The sequence below is a fragment of the Peromyscus maniculatus genome, chromosome 6 (assembly GCF_049852395.1).
Source record: "Peromyscus maniculatus bairdii isolate BWxNUB_F1_BW_parent chromosome 6, HU_Pman_BW_mat_3.1, whole genome shotgun sequence".
In the NCBI taxonomy this organism is placed as follows: Eukaryota; Metazoa; Chordata; class Mammalia; order Rodentia; family Cricetidae; genus Peromyscus; species Peromyscus maniculatus.
This window is the reverse complement of record NC_134857.1, coordinates 108,831,071-108,846,545: the sequence shown is the minus strand read 5'-3', so window position 1 is coordinate 108,846,545 and position 15,475 is coordinate 108,831,071. Positions and strand designations below refer to the sequence as shown.

Sequence of the window (15,475 nt, the reverse complement as noted above, 5' to 3'; positions counted from 1 at the left end):
TCTGGATGTAAGGAGAAAGGAGTTAGCTGGTTCATCCTTTACTCCCTTCCACCAGGTTTCCTCCTCTCTAGACTCACATCTGGGATTGCCATCTTGAGTTTACACTGAAGAGAAAAAGGGACTGGAGTCTTGGTGACCTTTGAACTATGATGAAGGATGGAGGGAATGAGTGAATAAAGGTAAATTGCTTATCTGGCACAGTCACTGCGTCTGTGATACAATGCAAATTTGTGTTTGCATGGACTGGCAATTAAATGCCCCTTCGTCAGTATCTACCAGATGATTAAAACTACAGAACAGATGTAAAGGGTTTGAGGAAAAAGCAAAGGAAAGAAGCAGCTGCCACAGGCCCTGGGAATGCAGCCTGGAAACCAGAGATGGAGGAAGAGGGGTGAGCGCAGGAGGCAAGGCTGGTGCTGTGTTACGCCAGCTCCTGAGGCTCTGGACAATATCTTGTTCAGAACTGTACACTTCAGGCTCCCTAAATAAATCACTGAGAATTATTTATTCCTGCCGTGTTCTCTAGGCTGCTTTTCTCTCCCCACCCCCATCACATAAGAAGAGTGGGTTCCTTAGAGCTGGGCATTGGTAACTTTCACGCTTCCCAAATGTTTTAGTGAGTCATATCTGAGTCCCATTACTAACTAGTTTTTCTCTTATCAAGCTAGACAAAACCGAGTGTGCCTCACCTCTGACACAGTGCCTTTTGATATTATGGGGTCTCACCCTTGTTCAGTAGCCATCTTTATTTGATGTTTCTTATTAATGAGTAGGTGTTTAGATGTTCAGGTTTTTAAATGCAAAACCCCAAAGTGGAAATGCTTTCGAATTAGGGATCTCATCAGGTACTGCAAAGTAAACAGTCAGAGGAAGTTTCCAACAGTTGCTGGGTCAGAGAAAACCCCAGTTTCACCGCTTTCATTCCGGGCTCCCCTCCCCCCACTTCAGCGTGTCAGATTGGGAAACACAGGAGAAAGATTAATCATTAGTGAAAACACACCTTCTGCCTGTCCCCCTGGCCCCAGAAATTTGAGTGAGTCAAAATGTGTACCATTCATTTAATTGCAGGGTCAGCTTTCCCCACTATTAATGTATCAGCCTCCCCTTCTCCCTGGTGCTCCCATCCTATCTTGTCAGCCTTTATCCTCTCTCTGTCACATTTCAATCCCTAGGGTGCGTGGTTTTTTTTTTTTTTTTTTCAGGAATAAGCTCCCCTCATCCCTTTTGGCATTTATTCTCTTTACTTTCTATAGTATTGGTTTTAAACTATTCTCCACAAATAACTCAGATTATTTTTTAGATACGTTTTCACACCTCACATACAAGTTTCCAAGAAAGGCTAAGGAAGGGTTCCTTTTGGTTTTGCTGTATGGGTTTTCCAGTAGTTGGTTATCTCAGTTAGCTAAAAACCTGGGATCAAAGTTTATCCCCTGCTCTTATTCTTTTTTTCTTCCTTTTTTCCCTTCTCCTTTCCTTTCCCAAGCATGTCTTTTACCCATCTTTCAGATTGGCACTCCTTGGATTAAGAGTGTGGGATACAGGTGATGAGCTGACATCTCAGCTTTGGGGACCTCACAGCTACAGCTTCTTCTTCTTCTTCTTCTTCTTCTTCTTCTTCTTCTTCTTCTTCTTCTTCTTCTTCTTCTTCTTCTTCTTCTTCTTCTTCTTCTTCTTCTCCTCCGCCTCCTCCTCCTCCTCCTCCTCCTCCTCCTCCTCCTCCTTCTCCTTCTCCTCTCCCTCCTCCTCCTCCTTCCTCCTCCTCCTCCTTCTTCTCTTCAGTGAGACAGATGTCCTCAGAGAAGATTCCGGATGGTGCTCATGAAGGAGGAGCAGGAAACTCTGAGTTTCCAAGGAATCTTGATGCAGATTCTGTGAGGCATGATTCAAAAATAAAAACAAATTGGACTTGGGAAATGCAAACTGAAATAAATATGGGAGCTGGCAACAGGTGGAGCCAGAAAGGTCTGTACTGTGTGTAGATGAATTTAAGTCTTCAGACCACAGGCCCTAGGGTTTTGCAAGTACAGGAACCTGTCTGGTTGGACTTAAAGGGAAAGAGCACAGAAAAAGGAGGGCTAGAGGGGGAGAAATTAAACACTGCCATGATCCAGGATATACCCTCCATAATCGATGGAGGCAGAGGGCAAAGACGGACTGAAGCAACGAACCTGAAACATTCAGATGGTCATGTGTAGTTGAGAGATGGGAGGAGTCTCCCAGCCCCCGGAGTTTTCTCTTGGGTGATCTGGTGCCCTCCACTGAGACAGGTAGTACTCGAGTGTGGAAGTGTCAGGGAGGAAAGATACTGACTTCTTGGAGTTAAGTTAGAGAGACTGCATCATTGCAATCACCAAACATCTTGCCAGAAGAAGCTATTTCCAGGAAAAATAAGGAAAGAAGTTAATTAACAATTATTCTACTTCAAGGGAGAGACCTCAAAACTGCCATGGAAAAGAAACTGATCAGAAATCAGAGAACGAAGAGTGTTGTGGGAATGCACATATCACCAGTACTTTGTAACACTGGCTGACTTAAAATAATACAAATTAAAAATTTCATCAGTAGTATTGCCCTACGTTTTGGGAGCCTAGGAAACTCCACGCCTTCCTCCTCTGAAGTAAACTGTAGACCTGTTTTCCTTGCGCAGCTTCAAAGGCCCACAAACAGCTCCATCATATTGCCCTTAAGCTTCAATTCTGTGGTCAAGGGAGGTCTTCCTTTACAAGATGCTGTGTGACTACAGAGGATGCAGGACCCTGGATAGTAACTGTGACAGTCAGCCCAGATCTTCAAGTTACCCATGAGAAGTGCTTGAGAATCGGGGGGGGGGGCACCACATCTCTGGGGCTACATTCCGAAAGGATCAATTATCTGATCAATGTGATGTCTTTCCAGAGAACTGGTTACCCATGAACTAGATTCATGCTGAGCTAACAGCTGTTTCAGCCCCTACCCACCCACCCCCCATTGCCCAACCGGTGCTTGTCTGCATGTGTGGAATTCTTATTGAGGGTTTTTTTCCCTGAGCTGGTCAGCTGAGTCAAAGGACTAGCTGGCTCAGTTTGATATGAATAGGATCATATTTACAATGCAGATTTCCATAGCTACTTTTTTGGTTAATTATCCAATATTTTTGTTCTCATTCTTACAAAAGAAAAATATCTATAGGCCACAGAGTTCTTTCTTTTTCTCTTTCACTTCCTCTTTCCTTCTCTTTCTCTCTCTCTCTCTCTCTCTCTCTCTCTCTCTCTCTCTCTCTCTCTCTCTCTCTCTCTCCCCCTCCCTCCCTCCCTCCCTCCCTCCCTCCCTCCCTCCCTTCCTTTCTTTTTAAATTTCAAATTGTTGAATAATAATAATAATAGCATGGACAGCATTAAAATCTTTGGAATGTCCAAATTTTCTGGAAATAAATCATACTGTTAAGAATTGCTAGGCATTTTAATTAATTCATAAGTATAAGAAATAAGAAGTCAAAGTTCATTTACACATCCAAGGAAGGCATATCTCTTTGAACGATGATTTGAATATTATGAAATGAAGTCAAATTTCCAAAACGTATGTTCATGGAATTTTTGTGTTGTTAAGGAACCCCCCTTTACAGTGACCATTAATATGAATTAAATATTACTTCATCATGAGAAGTCTAATGATATTATTTTGGCAAACAGACACAGGTTCATTTCTTAGGCTATGTTATTAATTTTGTGTCATCACAGAAGGTAGCCTAGTTTTATTTTGAGATTGTTTTATTTTCCCTGGACATTTGGGATGGATAGCTCAGCATAACAAATTATCCTATATGCTCTAGTTTCAAGTGTTTAAAGTGGAATCCAAGTTTTAGCATCAGGAACCAATTAAATGATAGTTAGATCTGACTGAAAAATTAATGGCTCAGAACAGAAACTGTGTAGCATTTTTTCAGTGTTTTTTTTTTCCCCCTTCTGAGTTTCTGTTTTAAATAAAAGTCTGGATAGTTACCAGTAAAATACAAAGCATCATTTTTTTTAAGACTTGTTGAATACAAATGGAGCCCCACCCCGACTTAAAAGTCCCTTCATGATGGCTGCACCCACAGACTGCTGTTAAACGCTGGGTGTTTATCAGCTCTCACCGGGATGTTAAGACTTTGGCTATGGAACACAGCATTGTGGGACAACTAAGGTTTGAAATGCTACCATGCTTCTTCCTGGTGAGTGTGATTTGTCTTTGAATAAACCCTAAAATGATTATCATTTTAGAGTTTCTGCACAGATTGGTGACAAGAGCGTCTGATTTTTCTCTAGAAATCAATCAGACTCACTAGTAGCTTGAACTAAGGCTATACAAATTTGCAGAAAAAAAAATATCGATGTTTGGCTTACTGACTTGAACCTTGTTAGTGTGCCTTGACTGGTGGCCTTAGGTGGTACCCTCTCCGGAGGGTTCAGCCTTGAACACCTGGCTGCTGTCTCCGGCACTCGACACAGAAAGCTAGTACAGGACCTCCAATCTGGCTCTAGTCCAGACCTATCAATGATCACTTAGCTTGTTGCACATCTTCAGTCAGTCGCTTTGCCAAAAAAGATTTCATGGCTAGCAATATCAGAAGCATTTTGTAATTAAATTATTGTCGCTTTACTGGAAAATCTCCTTCTACTTGCAAAGAGCGGAGTGTGTGCTCACTTCCTCTCGCCCTCCTCGACGTGTGTGCTCCGGGAAGGCACTTTTGGCTGTCTGTCTTTCCTGCTTAATGGTCTCCACACCACAGTTTATTTTGGTTGGGTTACTCCAGCCGTCATTTTCCAAAATCCCTAAACGATGACAGAAGTCATTTGATCTTGAGGGGCACGAAATAAAAAGAGAAACAGGAGTTTCTTTTGGACCCTTTCTGGGGGTTTCTAAGAAGGGAAGTTATGTGATAAGAATAGGGTCTGTGTTTCCAAGCTGGGACACACCATCTTCACCTTTCCCCCAGGGAGCTAGGGGAGTATATTTGCGATGTGGAAAGGACCTGTGCCCTCCTCACCGGCCACACGTATTTTCCCATCTCATGCACGGGAACTGTCACTTGTGCTTCCAGGTCTGTCTACGCCTTTTTCATTTGGGTGTGGCCTTTGTCCCTGGTTCTTTGTGGTACAGCGATGACTGACTACAGCAGGTGTTCACTGTGTGATTGCTCCTGAGTGGATGAACATGTATGTTATCGTGGTCCTAGACTTCTTTCCTGTCAGATCTACTCCTCCCTCTTCCTCAGCTCTACTGTGGGCCTTGGGAAAGCTGACTGCAGTTGCCTGAGTTTCTCAGGCTCCCAAGTCACAATCTCACTTCTGATGTGGACAACAGAAAATGGCACTGGGAAACTGTAGGGTAGCAGAAAAGGAAACAAACAAACAAACAAACGAAACAAAACACCCTCCCCCCCCCAGCAATTCCATCTCCTATAAATTCTTTGTATCTAATTTTGTTTTAATTACGTACTTGGTGTTCAGTAGTGCATTATGATACAAAGTTGGAATTACACTTCATAACCCTTAAATATGCTTAACAAAGAAGGAATTGCGGCAGGGCATGGCTGTGTATGGCTGTCATCCCAGAGCACCAGATTCTGAGGCAGGGCAGGACAATTGTGGGTTTAAGTTCAGTCTGGGCTATGTAGTGAGACCCTGTCTCAGAAATAAAAAAGAAAAGGAACTGGAGAGATGGCTCAGTAGTTAAGAACACTAAAAGGAACTGGAGAGAGATGGCTCAGTGGTTGAGAACACTGACCGCTCTTCCAGAAGACCTGGGTTCAATTCCCAGCAGGGCAGCTCACAACTGTCTGTAATTCCAGTTCCAGAGGACTTGACACCCATGGCAAAACACCAATGCACATAAAATAAAAATAAATTAATTTAAAAAAATAAAAAGAAAGGAAGTGGGGGGAATGTATCCTTATCCTTCAGAAGCATATATAATGGGCAAGTGTCTTTACTCATATTGTAGAATCTCAAGGGTAGAGTAATAAGTCCTTTGTGTGATCTTCTGCTTCTGCTTTCTAGAAATACCCGATCTTTGCCTCTTGCCATGGTATTCTAACCGTCCTGCTACTTGGAATTATGGCAGCATATGGTAGTCATACCTTTCTGCTACACAAGTCGTTGATAGAGTGGTCGATGTCAGTGGGTTCCTATCAGGCACTATTGATAGCAGCTCCCATTGACAGAAAGGATGGGGGGTTCTAACAAAGGTACTAACTGTGTGACCACTTTCTGAAGATAGGGAAAAATGTTTTGTGGGTTGTTTAATTTCTATCTTACTATACTTGGATAGCTACTGGGGTCAGCAAACTAAGTGGCCAAACACCATTAGACAGCACCCCAAATTCTATCACTTCAAAATTCATTTTTTTAAATAAGGACTCCAGATTAATTCAAATTCACATGGATCTATTTTTCTCGTTTCTCAGCTTTGAGGCTCATCTTTGTATTCTGTTGGAGGGTTTGAAGGACATGAAATGTGCCTTGTGTTGGATTATAAGTAGTGGTTTCTCTTCTAAATAAGCTTGCAGTCCACCCGTACAGCTAACAAGGAACATTGGATTTTCCAACAGGTTAATTTCAAATCCATGAGTGAATTTGTGTCAGCAGGCCCTCTGCCCCCTTTTTCTCCTATGTGTTTGAATACATAGTGAAGTACAGTCTTGCAATGGTCAGACACCTCTGGCCACCAGGGACTGTTTTAACATATTGGCATGCACAATTAATAAAACAAGACATTTCATAGCTGGTCTAATCTTGAGCATGTACGGTTCTGTGTTTAGTCAGGGCACACAAACAAAACTTCTCTTCGGGGAAGAACCAACGTATATGCAGGATACAGTACCACATTGTTTCACAGGCAATACTTGGGCTTCTCTTTAAAGTTTGAAATCTAGACCACCATCTCAGTGTGCAGTGAACACTTAGGGTTAAATTTTCTCATGACTTCCTAGGCTACAGGCTCCCATTAGGTATTCCGTTCTCATTCGATAAAAGCTCTTGGCTCAAAATAAACGCCATTCTGCAGTAATGAGCTTCAGGAGCCACTGGACTTTGCCTGGATTTTAGAGGGTGAGTTGACTGTGAGCAGTTCAGCCCCTCCTTAGCCTTCTCTTGAGACACTAATTACTCATCACGTTTTCATTTTATCCTTTTTCTTATATTTCAAAAAATGCCAAAGGTAAAGATTTTTGAAAAATGAAGAAACCGCAGAAACACCTGAAAGTATTTTGTTTTTTAAATCCGAAGACCCAGAGAGTCAAATGAGAAAGAGATAATACAAACTTTTGTCTTGCTTCACCTGGCTATAACCAGATCAGCTGAAATTGGGTATTCCAAGCTTCATCCAGAAGCAAATTTCTGTAGTTGAGTCATAAGCCCCTGAAAAATGGGGTTTATGAGGAAAATGTGGAAAGACCCTCAAATTTAGGACAAGGCACAGCCATAATTTTCCAGGCATTAGGCTCCTGAAATAACTTTGTATGAAGATTACACTGGGATTTGTCCCCCATTTTGTAGAAAATGCTTAATGGTGAACTATATTTTATGCACACAAAAAGACTTATTTCATAAGACAAGCGGCTCAAGGACTTTCATTCCAATATTCAACAATACTATTACTAAAGGGCTCTTTCCTTCTACTCTGATAATTGAGTGATCTTAAGTGATATTTAAAAGAAAATACCACTCTGCTGAACTTATGTGTAAAGATGGTATGTGATAGAACAATTGAAAGTTTTAAGTGCAATGTATTCCGTGTATTTGGTATGCCGTGAAACAGAATTGATGGAGTGTAATAATATCTTAAATATTCTGTTCTGCAGCAACCAAGAAAATGAGTTTTTATTTTTGTTTGTGTCAAGCAATAGCCAACGTGTTAACATTTGAGTGCAAAAATCTCTAATTCTGTGCAATTCTTGTCTGTTTTATTTCTTTTCCATTTCTTTTTCTTTTTTCTTTTCTTTTCTTTTTTTTTTTTTTTTTAACAAGCCTATGCAATATTTGAAAAACTTCACAACAGGCACACACACACTTTTGGCGACTCATGACAGGTTATCTCATCAGGATCTTGTCCGCAGAAGTGGGTGCCTCTCACCCCCAGAGTGAGATGCACAGGAGGCATCTTGGGAACCGAACAGGAGAAACCCAAAGGCAAGCAAGCAAACAGAAGAAAACCCTGCCGAGGGAAAAGGCCATAGGAGGAAGGATGTGGCGGTTCTAGGAAAACCTCTTCTTTCATTGTATCATGATTCATTTGTAAAGAGGAAGTGGATTCTGAGTAAAACACTTGAAATACTCTCTCACGGGGAGAAGGCAGGTCTTGACCAGGGGGTCATCTTTCTGGGCGGCCATCTTGGCTTTGGTTCTGCCTTGGCCTTCCAAAGACTGTTGCTCCTTTGGTGTCAGGGCCAAGTGTTTGCTCTTCAATCCTGGGATGTTGCTCCACACCGGCACAGCATTCTGGAGGACTCTGCCACAGATATTCTGGAGAGTCACAGCCTCCATCTGAAGGAAGCAGGTTGCGGTGACTTGGTCATCCTCAGTCAGCAGCAGATTGTCCACAGCCAGAAGAAAGGCCTCTGACTCCCTGGGGACCGAGCATACTGCAGGATCTGGTGGGACTGGAACATATACCAGCCAGGGCAGTGGTCACAAGAGCGACCTAGTGGCTGTGTCGAGCTCTACCCGAGGTCAAAGGGACCCCACCTCTCCACATCTCTCCTCACAACATTCGTGACATCTTCCAAGTACCTCACTCTTCCTTCTTCAGAACCACAACCTCTTTCCAAAAAGCCCAAACTCTCTAGCTCTTTCTCAATATTTCCAAAGAGACTCAGTACCCGCACTGGCTGTCTCTTCCACGCAGACACTGGCTTGTACACCTCCAGAGGGCTTGCCCGCTCTAGACCATGGAAGGCCTTCAGCTGGTGACGCCACTTCCTTTGCCTGGGCAGCAGTCCGCTCCGAGTGAAAGGCAGGCACAGGAAGGAAACCGAGCAGGCCATGGCATTGATTCACTCTGAGGTCCCGGGGCCCACCAGGATACCCACACACTCGAAACAGTAGCGTCTGGTACAGTCGGGGCTCTCACAGATGGACAGGGTGTCCCCCGAGCAGCCGATGGAGCAGTAGCTCTGGTGCCCATCCTCATCAAAAAAGAAGAGGGTCTCCAGGAACGTGTCCTTACACTGGCACATATTCCTCCCTCAAATAAGGGGTGCTGCGTACACACCTGGAGACTTCCACAACAGAGGCAGAGGTCTTCGATGTTCTGTCGGTTCACAGTGACTTCATACCTGATCTCTCTGCCTGGTGGAGGTGAGGTTAAGGACAGCAGCTCCCTTGAGTCTTCCAGTACGATGTCCATGCTCTGCTCATCATGGCAGGGTTTCCAGCCACTGCTCTTCCAGGTGGCTGGCAAAGTCCAGGCTAGAACTGCCCAGAGTCTCCAGGTCCCAGGTTCCAAGGGCTTTGGAGCAAGAAGAAAAATTCTCCTGGGAACCCATGGAGGTTGTCTGCTGGAAGGATCTGTGTCCAGTGGATGGCGGGTGGCTGGAGGTTTCGGGAGATGTGTCAGCAGGGTCGTCAGCACCCTGCAATGCAATGAGAGATGATGGGAGGCAGGTGTAAGGTGCTCGGGTGGGTTCTTCTGGGGCCTAGTGGGGAATTATGGGGAGGAAGAGAGAGGGAAGGTTAAAAGGGACCTTAAGGCAAGTAGGGATCTCCCATTTCTTTTAGACTAAGAAAAAACAAGCCCACTGCTCAAAATTTAACATATAAGAATGCTCAGATTCTCATATTACATTTTGGTGATTTAGGCTTTTTCCTTTTATAAGAAAGGGAAATATTAACCTCCATCTTAGTTTAAAAATTAATTCTTCACATATCAGATACCTGATTCAAGCATAGTTTCCATAAAAATATAAAAGACATATCTTCCTTTGAAACATTTGAATAATTTTTAACTGATAAAATGCATTTATTGTGGATAAATGCATATATTTATTCTGGATAAATATTTATGATATTTTCAAATATGTATACATTGTTGAATAGGGAGCAAAGTTAGACAGAAGCTGTGGGTTAGTAACCCGTAGGAAAACCTATCACTTGTGATTGGCATGCAAAGAGGAGGGGACCGTCTTGTGGGACTGAGTTCTTCACTACAGGTCCTGGTTAACTCTAGATGCTGTCAGAATTGAATTAGCTGTAGGACACCCATTTGTCTACAAAGAGTGGAGGATGGTTTGGACTGGTAGAAAACTGCTTACATTTTCAAGGTCAGAAATGCTGAGAGAACACAGAAGGGTTAAAAAAATCACCACTCAGCTCTTTTTTTTTTTTATACAAATTGCTAAACTTTAAAGGGAAATTACACGAATGTCAATGCAGTTTATGATTCTAAAGAGTTTTACCTTTTAAAAATAAATCCCTTAAGCAGTTTTGGTTTATTCTATTGTTTAATTTCTTGACAATAGTCCTTTGTTTTGCTTTTGTTTTTTAAGTGGGATTTGAGACAAGTTCATGTTTTCTATTCTTTGTTAGTCTCCAACTCTTAAAATTTTTTTATTAGATGTATTCATTTTATTTTGTGTGAACGTTTTGCCTGCATGTGTATATGTGCACCACATGCATGTGTGGGGCCTGCAGAGGCCAGAACGGGGAACAGAGCCTCTGGAACTGGAGTTAAGAATGGTTGTGAACCACTATTTGGTTGCTGGGACCTGAACCTGGGTCCTCTACAAAAGCAGCAAAATGCTCTTATCCACTGAGCCATCTCTCTAGCCTCTATCCTCCAACTCTTGATCCTCCTGCCTCAGCCTGTTGAGTGCTGGAATCCGCTGTGTGAGCCCCCATGCCTGGTTCTGGTCTCATCTTAGTGCTGTTGTAGTGATTTTCTTTCCACGTTAAGACTTGCCTAGTTTGTATGAAACACATCATTATGGAGCCATAGATGTGAAGTCTGGAATTCTGCTTCAGCCTCCAGAGTTCGGAGATCTTAGGTATGTGCCACCATTGCTTTATTGTTATTAATTATTATTATTTTTAAAGTCAAAACAGCAGTAGATATAGAAGTAAACAGAATTTACTCTTGGAAGCATCTTTACTATTTTGCCAGGTTGTTGGAGTGAGCAGATCCTGTCAGGAGTTAGAGTCTCCAGTTCTCTGGTCATTGTGATAGGGTGAATCATGGTCCCTAAGGACATTTTTGCCATTATCTCTGGAACCTATAAATGTTAAATTTTTGGAAAAAATGTCTTTGGTTTTGCAATGAAGAGATTATCACAGGTTATCTTAATGGGTAATTACAAATGTCCTCACAAGAGGGACAGAGAGAGACTAGATACACAGAAGGTCATACAAAAGCTGATCATCACAAAACCCATTATAATATGTTGCCATTATATCTGAAGGGCTTCAAGTCTACGTACTACAGAGATAATTGCATACTCATCCCTACCATGGTCCTGTTAAGGATCAAGATATCAGCATGGGTACCCACCAATGAATGAACTGATAAAGAAATACTGTAATGTAGATTATGGAACATTATTTAGCTTTAAAGAAAGAGAAGCCATATCATTTACAAGAAAATGGATGGAACTGGAAATTACCATGTTAAGCAAAATAAGCAGACTTAGACATATGCTTCTTCTCCTATGTGGAATGTAAAAAGGATGGTATGAAAATAGAATGGTATTGTCAGAGAAGAGAAAGGGGACAGAGATATAAAGGGGAGTAACTGGGATAAGTATGGTCCAAGTGCATTATACACATGTGAAAAATCTCAGTGAAACACATTGTTTTGTATAATTAACACCTATTAATGAAAAAGAACCTGCCAAGTCCTCTGAGTATATGTCATGGCTTTCAGTTTAGCATTTTTAAGAGTCTGTGAATGAATTTCTGTCTCTTCTCTTGAGACTCCTCCTTTTCTTGGTTTGCCTTGTCCAGCTTCGATGTGATAGTTTTTGTTCTTATTATATTTTATTTTGTTATGTTTTGTTGTTATCTCTTTGAGGCTACTCTTTTCTAGTAAGAGACAGAAAGAGTGAATCAGGATGAGAGGAGAGGGGGGAAGGACTGAGAGAAGTAGAGGGAGGGGAAACTGTAATCAGGATATAGTGTCTGAGAAAAAAATCTATTTTTTATAAAAGAAGGAAAAGAAAACCTCAATAAAAAATCCAGGAAAAAAACATTTAGGTATGTATTGGAGAGACGCTACTCTCCAGAGGAATGGAGGCAGAAGAGGCAGGTAATAGAGTCACAGGGGGACTTTTTGGGGTGAAGTTGACTCTGCTGACAACCGACTATATCCAGGGTGAGGGGGAACTGGTTCAGATGCAATTGCAAGAGAATAATTTTGGTTGCATTGAGACTGTAAGCATTTCTCACAGTGACTGTTGAAATCAACACATTTATAGAAGTGCTGTCCTTACAGAGGGAATTTTAACTTGTTCTTATCTTGTGATTGGAAACACCATTTGATAAATGTCAGGTGAAGGGAGTGTTTTCTTTTCTTCTTTTTTTACATAGTATTTTTATTGATTATTTGGGAATTTCACATTATGCACTCTGATCACACCCACCTCCCAGTCCTCCCAGGTCCATCCCTGCCACTTTTCTGACTCCCCCCAAAAAAAGAAGAGAAAGAAAAAAGAAAGGAGTGTTTTCAGTAACTACATGTTCAATGGCCACTTGTAATTTTTTTTTTTTAGTATTAATTTATTTTAGCTTTTTGGTAATAAAGCAAAAAGGAACCCAAGTATGAGGGCTCAGATACAATCCGTAAACTTGTGTGGCTGAGGCAGGAGGATCACTTGGAGTTCAAGGCCAGCTTGGACTTTATGGACTGCATTTCAAAAAAAATAAAAAAATAGAAAGAAAAAGAAAAAAAAGGAAGATTTTGCTTTCTTGAATTTGTCAGACATATTCAGAGTCCTTGCAAGAGTGAGGAGTTTGGGCAGGATTTGGGATGCTTCTCACGGACCCTGACACACATTCATGCTAATGGCACATTGTAGGTTTCGGTTACCAAATGATGATGACTTACAGGACTTCACCACTGCTGACTTCCAGACCAGGTGATGTTGCTTTGGATTCCCAGATCTTTGATACTATATATGGTGAGATTCGTTCCCAGCTCAGCGGCTTTCTGGTCAATTCACAGGATCCATGTGTGGGGACACAAAACAAAACATTGGATTTTGCACCAGGTACAATGAGGAAAAAAAGATGGTTCAGTGGACAAGGTGCTTGCTGCCAAGCCTGATGAGTTGACTCCAGTCTCTGGGATTCAAGAGGTAGAGAGAACTGACTCCCGAAAGTTTTCTCTGACTTCAGCAGGCATGCCAAGCCATGCATGCCTCCCTACAAACCAATGAACAAACAAGCAAACATAACCAAAAACTAAAAAACTAAAAAGAATAAATAGGAGTTGCCACAAATATGTAACTGGTCAAGAATATGATTTATTTTTATCCTTTCAGACTTGCTGTACCACACAGTCTCTCCCCATCATACTTTTCCTCTTTTCTGCTTTATTATTATTGCCATTAATTTTCATTGCACCTATTTTTTTTTTTAAATCTAGAATATAAGAAGGCAGGATCTTTCTTTTGCTTAATGATGCATTTCAAATGCTTGGCTATCTGAGACACAGAGCCCTTCAGTAAACTTTTGCTCCGTGAGGGAGGAAAAACTGACTATGCAGGGTCTAAAGGGGTCAATCATTTTCTTTCATATTTCTGATTAGTTATGAGAAGTGCTTACGTCTTTGACAAAATCGAAGGAAAACAGACAGATATTTTCTTTAATGGTATATTTCAGAATTAAAACACTTTCTTTGCTTCCAGTATTCCCCAAGAAACTAAACACTTAACGAGGCCTGCGTGATCCACGGACCAGAGCCACCTGAAGTTGCTCAGTGCTGTTTACTCAAGTCCTTGCCCTTCTTCAGTAGCTGTAGCTCTGCTGTGCTGTCTGATGCCAAAAAGCCCTTTCCTGCTGGCAGGAGTCTCACCTGACTCATCCTTTCGCTTCTGTCCCAGGTTGGCTCACTCACAACCCTCGCTCCTTTACTGTGCATCTTTTAACAGCATTTATTTTTAGGTCAGATATCGCCTCATCAGAGAAGAGTTCCAGGATCATTTAAGTCAATGGTTTTTTTTTTTAAACAATTGGTTTTGACTTTGTACCTCCAGGGACACTAGACTGTCTGGATATGATTGTGTTGGGCACACATGGGAAGGAGAGGTCTTGCTATTGGTTTTGATGAGAAGAGGCTAGGATACTAATTTTCTCTGGTTCATGAGACAGCCCCCACAAAAGAAAATCATTGGATTACAAAGGGCAACATGCCAAGCCTGGGCAGCTCTACAGAGGCAAAGCAGCCCTCCTCTAACACCGTACTTATTACCCTTGGTGCTGTACCCATCCCTATCACTTGCTGAAGTCAATATCGCTTATTTTCTTATTTTTAAGAAAACATCTTTTACTTTTATCGAAACAGCAAGTGCCCATGTAGGTAACATATTTTGGAGGTCAATATCACTTTTTATTAAATTTCTTTTCTTTTCTGGCTGCCTCTCTACTCTACTCAAATGGAAGCTTCTGGAATGTAAGGTCTCTCCTTGTCTTATTCACTTAGCATCTCTAATACCTGTTCTGGAACCCAGACAAACACTTTAGTCACCATGTACTTACAGCTCCACCCATGTTATTACCATCTTTTAGCTATCTTTATTTTGGCCAAAATTCCAGATGATTTTTAATTTTTATCATTACTAGGTCCATGGCATTTGCAGAAGTTAAAAATTATGAAGTCTATGAAGAGACTACATGGGCTCAATCCTGCCTTTGGCACTTACTCATTCTTATAGAAATTGCTTGGAGATGTTACTTTAGTAGCTGGGGTCCTTGAGCTTCCAAGCCCTTAAAGAGAAGGGGAACTAGTTTTTCCTCTGAGGGATACCTGGAATACTGAAGGGGGAGATGCAGGAGGCACTTAGAACAAGAAGGCCACATGCATCTGCTGCCCTTGCTGTCATTATTATTATGTTTATTGTTGCCAGCTCTACTTACAATATAAAACGCATTATTCCAACCATTTAAGTCAGCAACTTTAATTATAGAGTGTGACTCTTATCAAAAATGCTGCTCTTTGAATTTGTGTTTTAGTTTTTTTGAATTTATCTGTGTTGTGGTTCCTACCCCAGCCCTAGTAGGTCCTTCAGATAATAGGCATCATCAGATTGCCTATGATTCTTGTGTTTTATGTGATTTATTGTGTAACGTATCTACAAGGTTAATGGCTCACATCCCCCTTGTGTTACATCAGTGTATCTTTTCTGTATTAAGCCCTTCATACACTTGTTTCTAATAGCATCATAGAAACATTGGCACACATTTTGCTCTTACTGTGTGCCCGATGAACATAGGCACTCAAGTATGTGTGAACTTACTGCCAGCTTCATCTT

The 15,475-nt window shown here is 41.6% G+C and overlaps 1 pseudogene; it reads right to left on the bottom strand.

Moving 5' to 3' along the window:
• Positions 1-8,246: 8,246 nt before the first annotated feature.
• LOC102926044 (DNA (cytosine-5)-methyltransferase 3-like pseudogene) lies at positions 8,247-9,502 on the bottom strand (annotated as a pseudogene).
• Between the last annotated feature and the right edge of the window lie 5,973 nt (positions 9,503-15,475).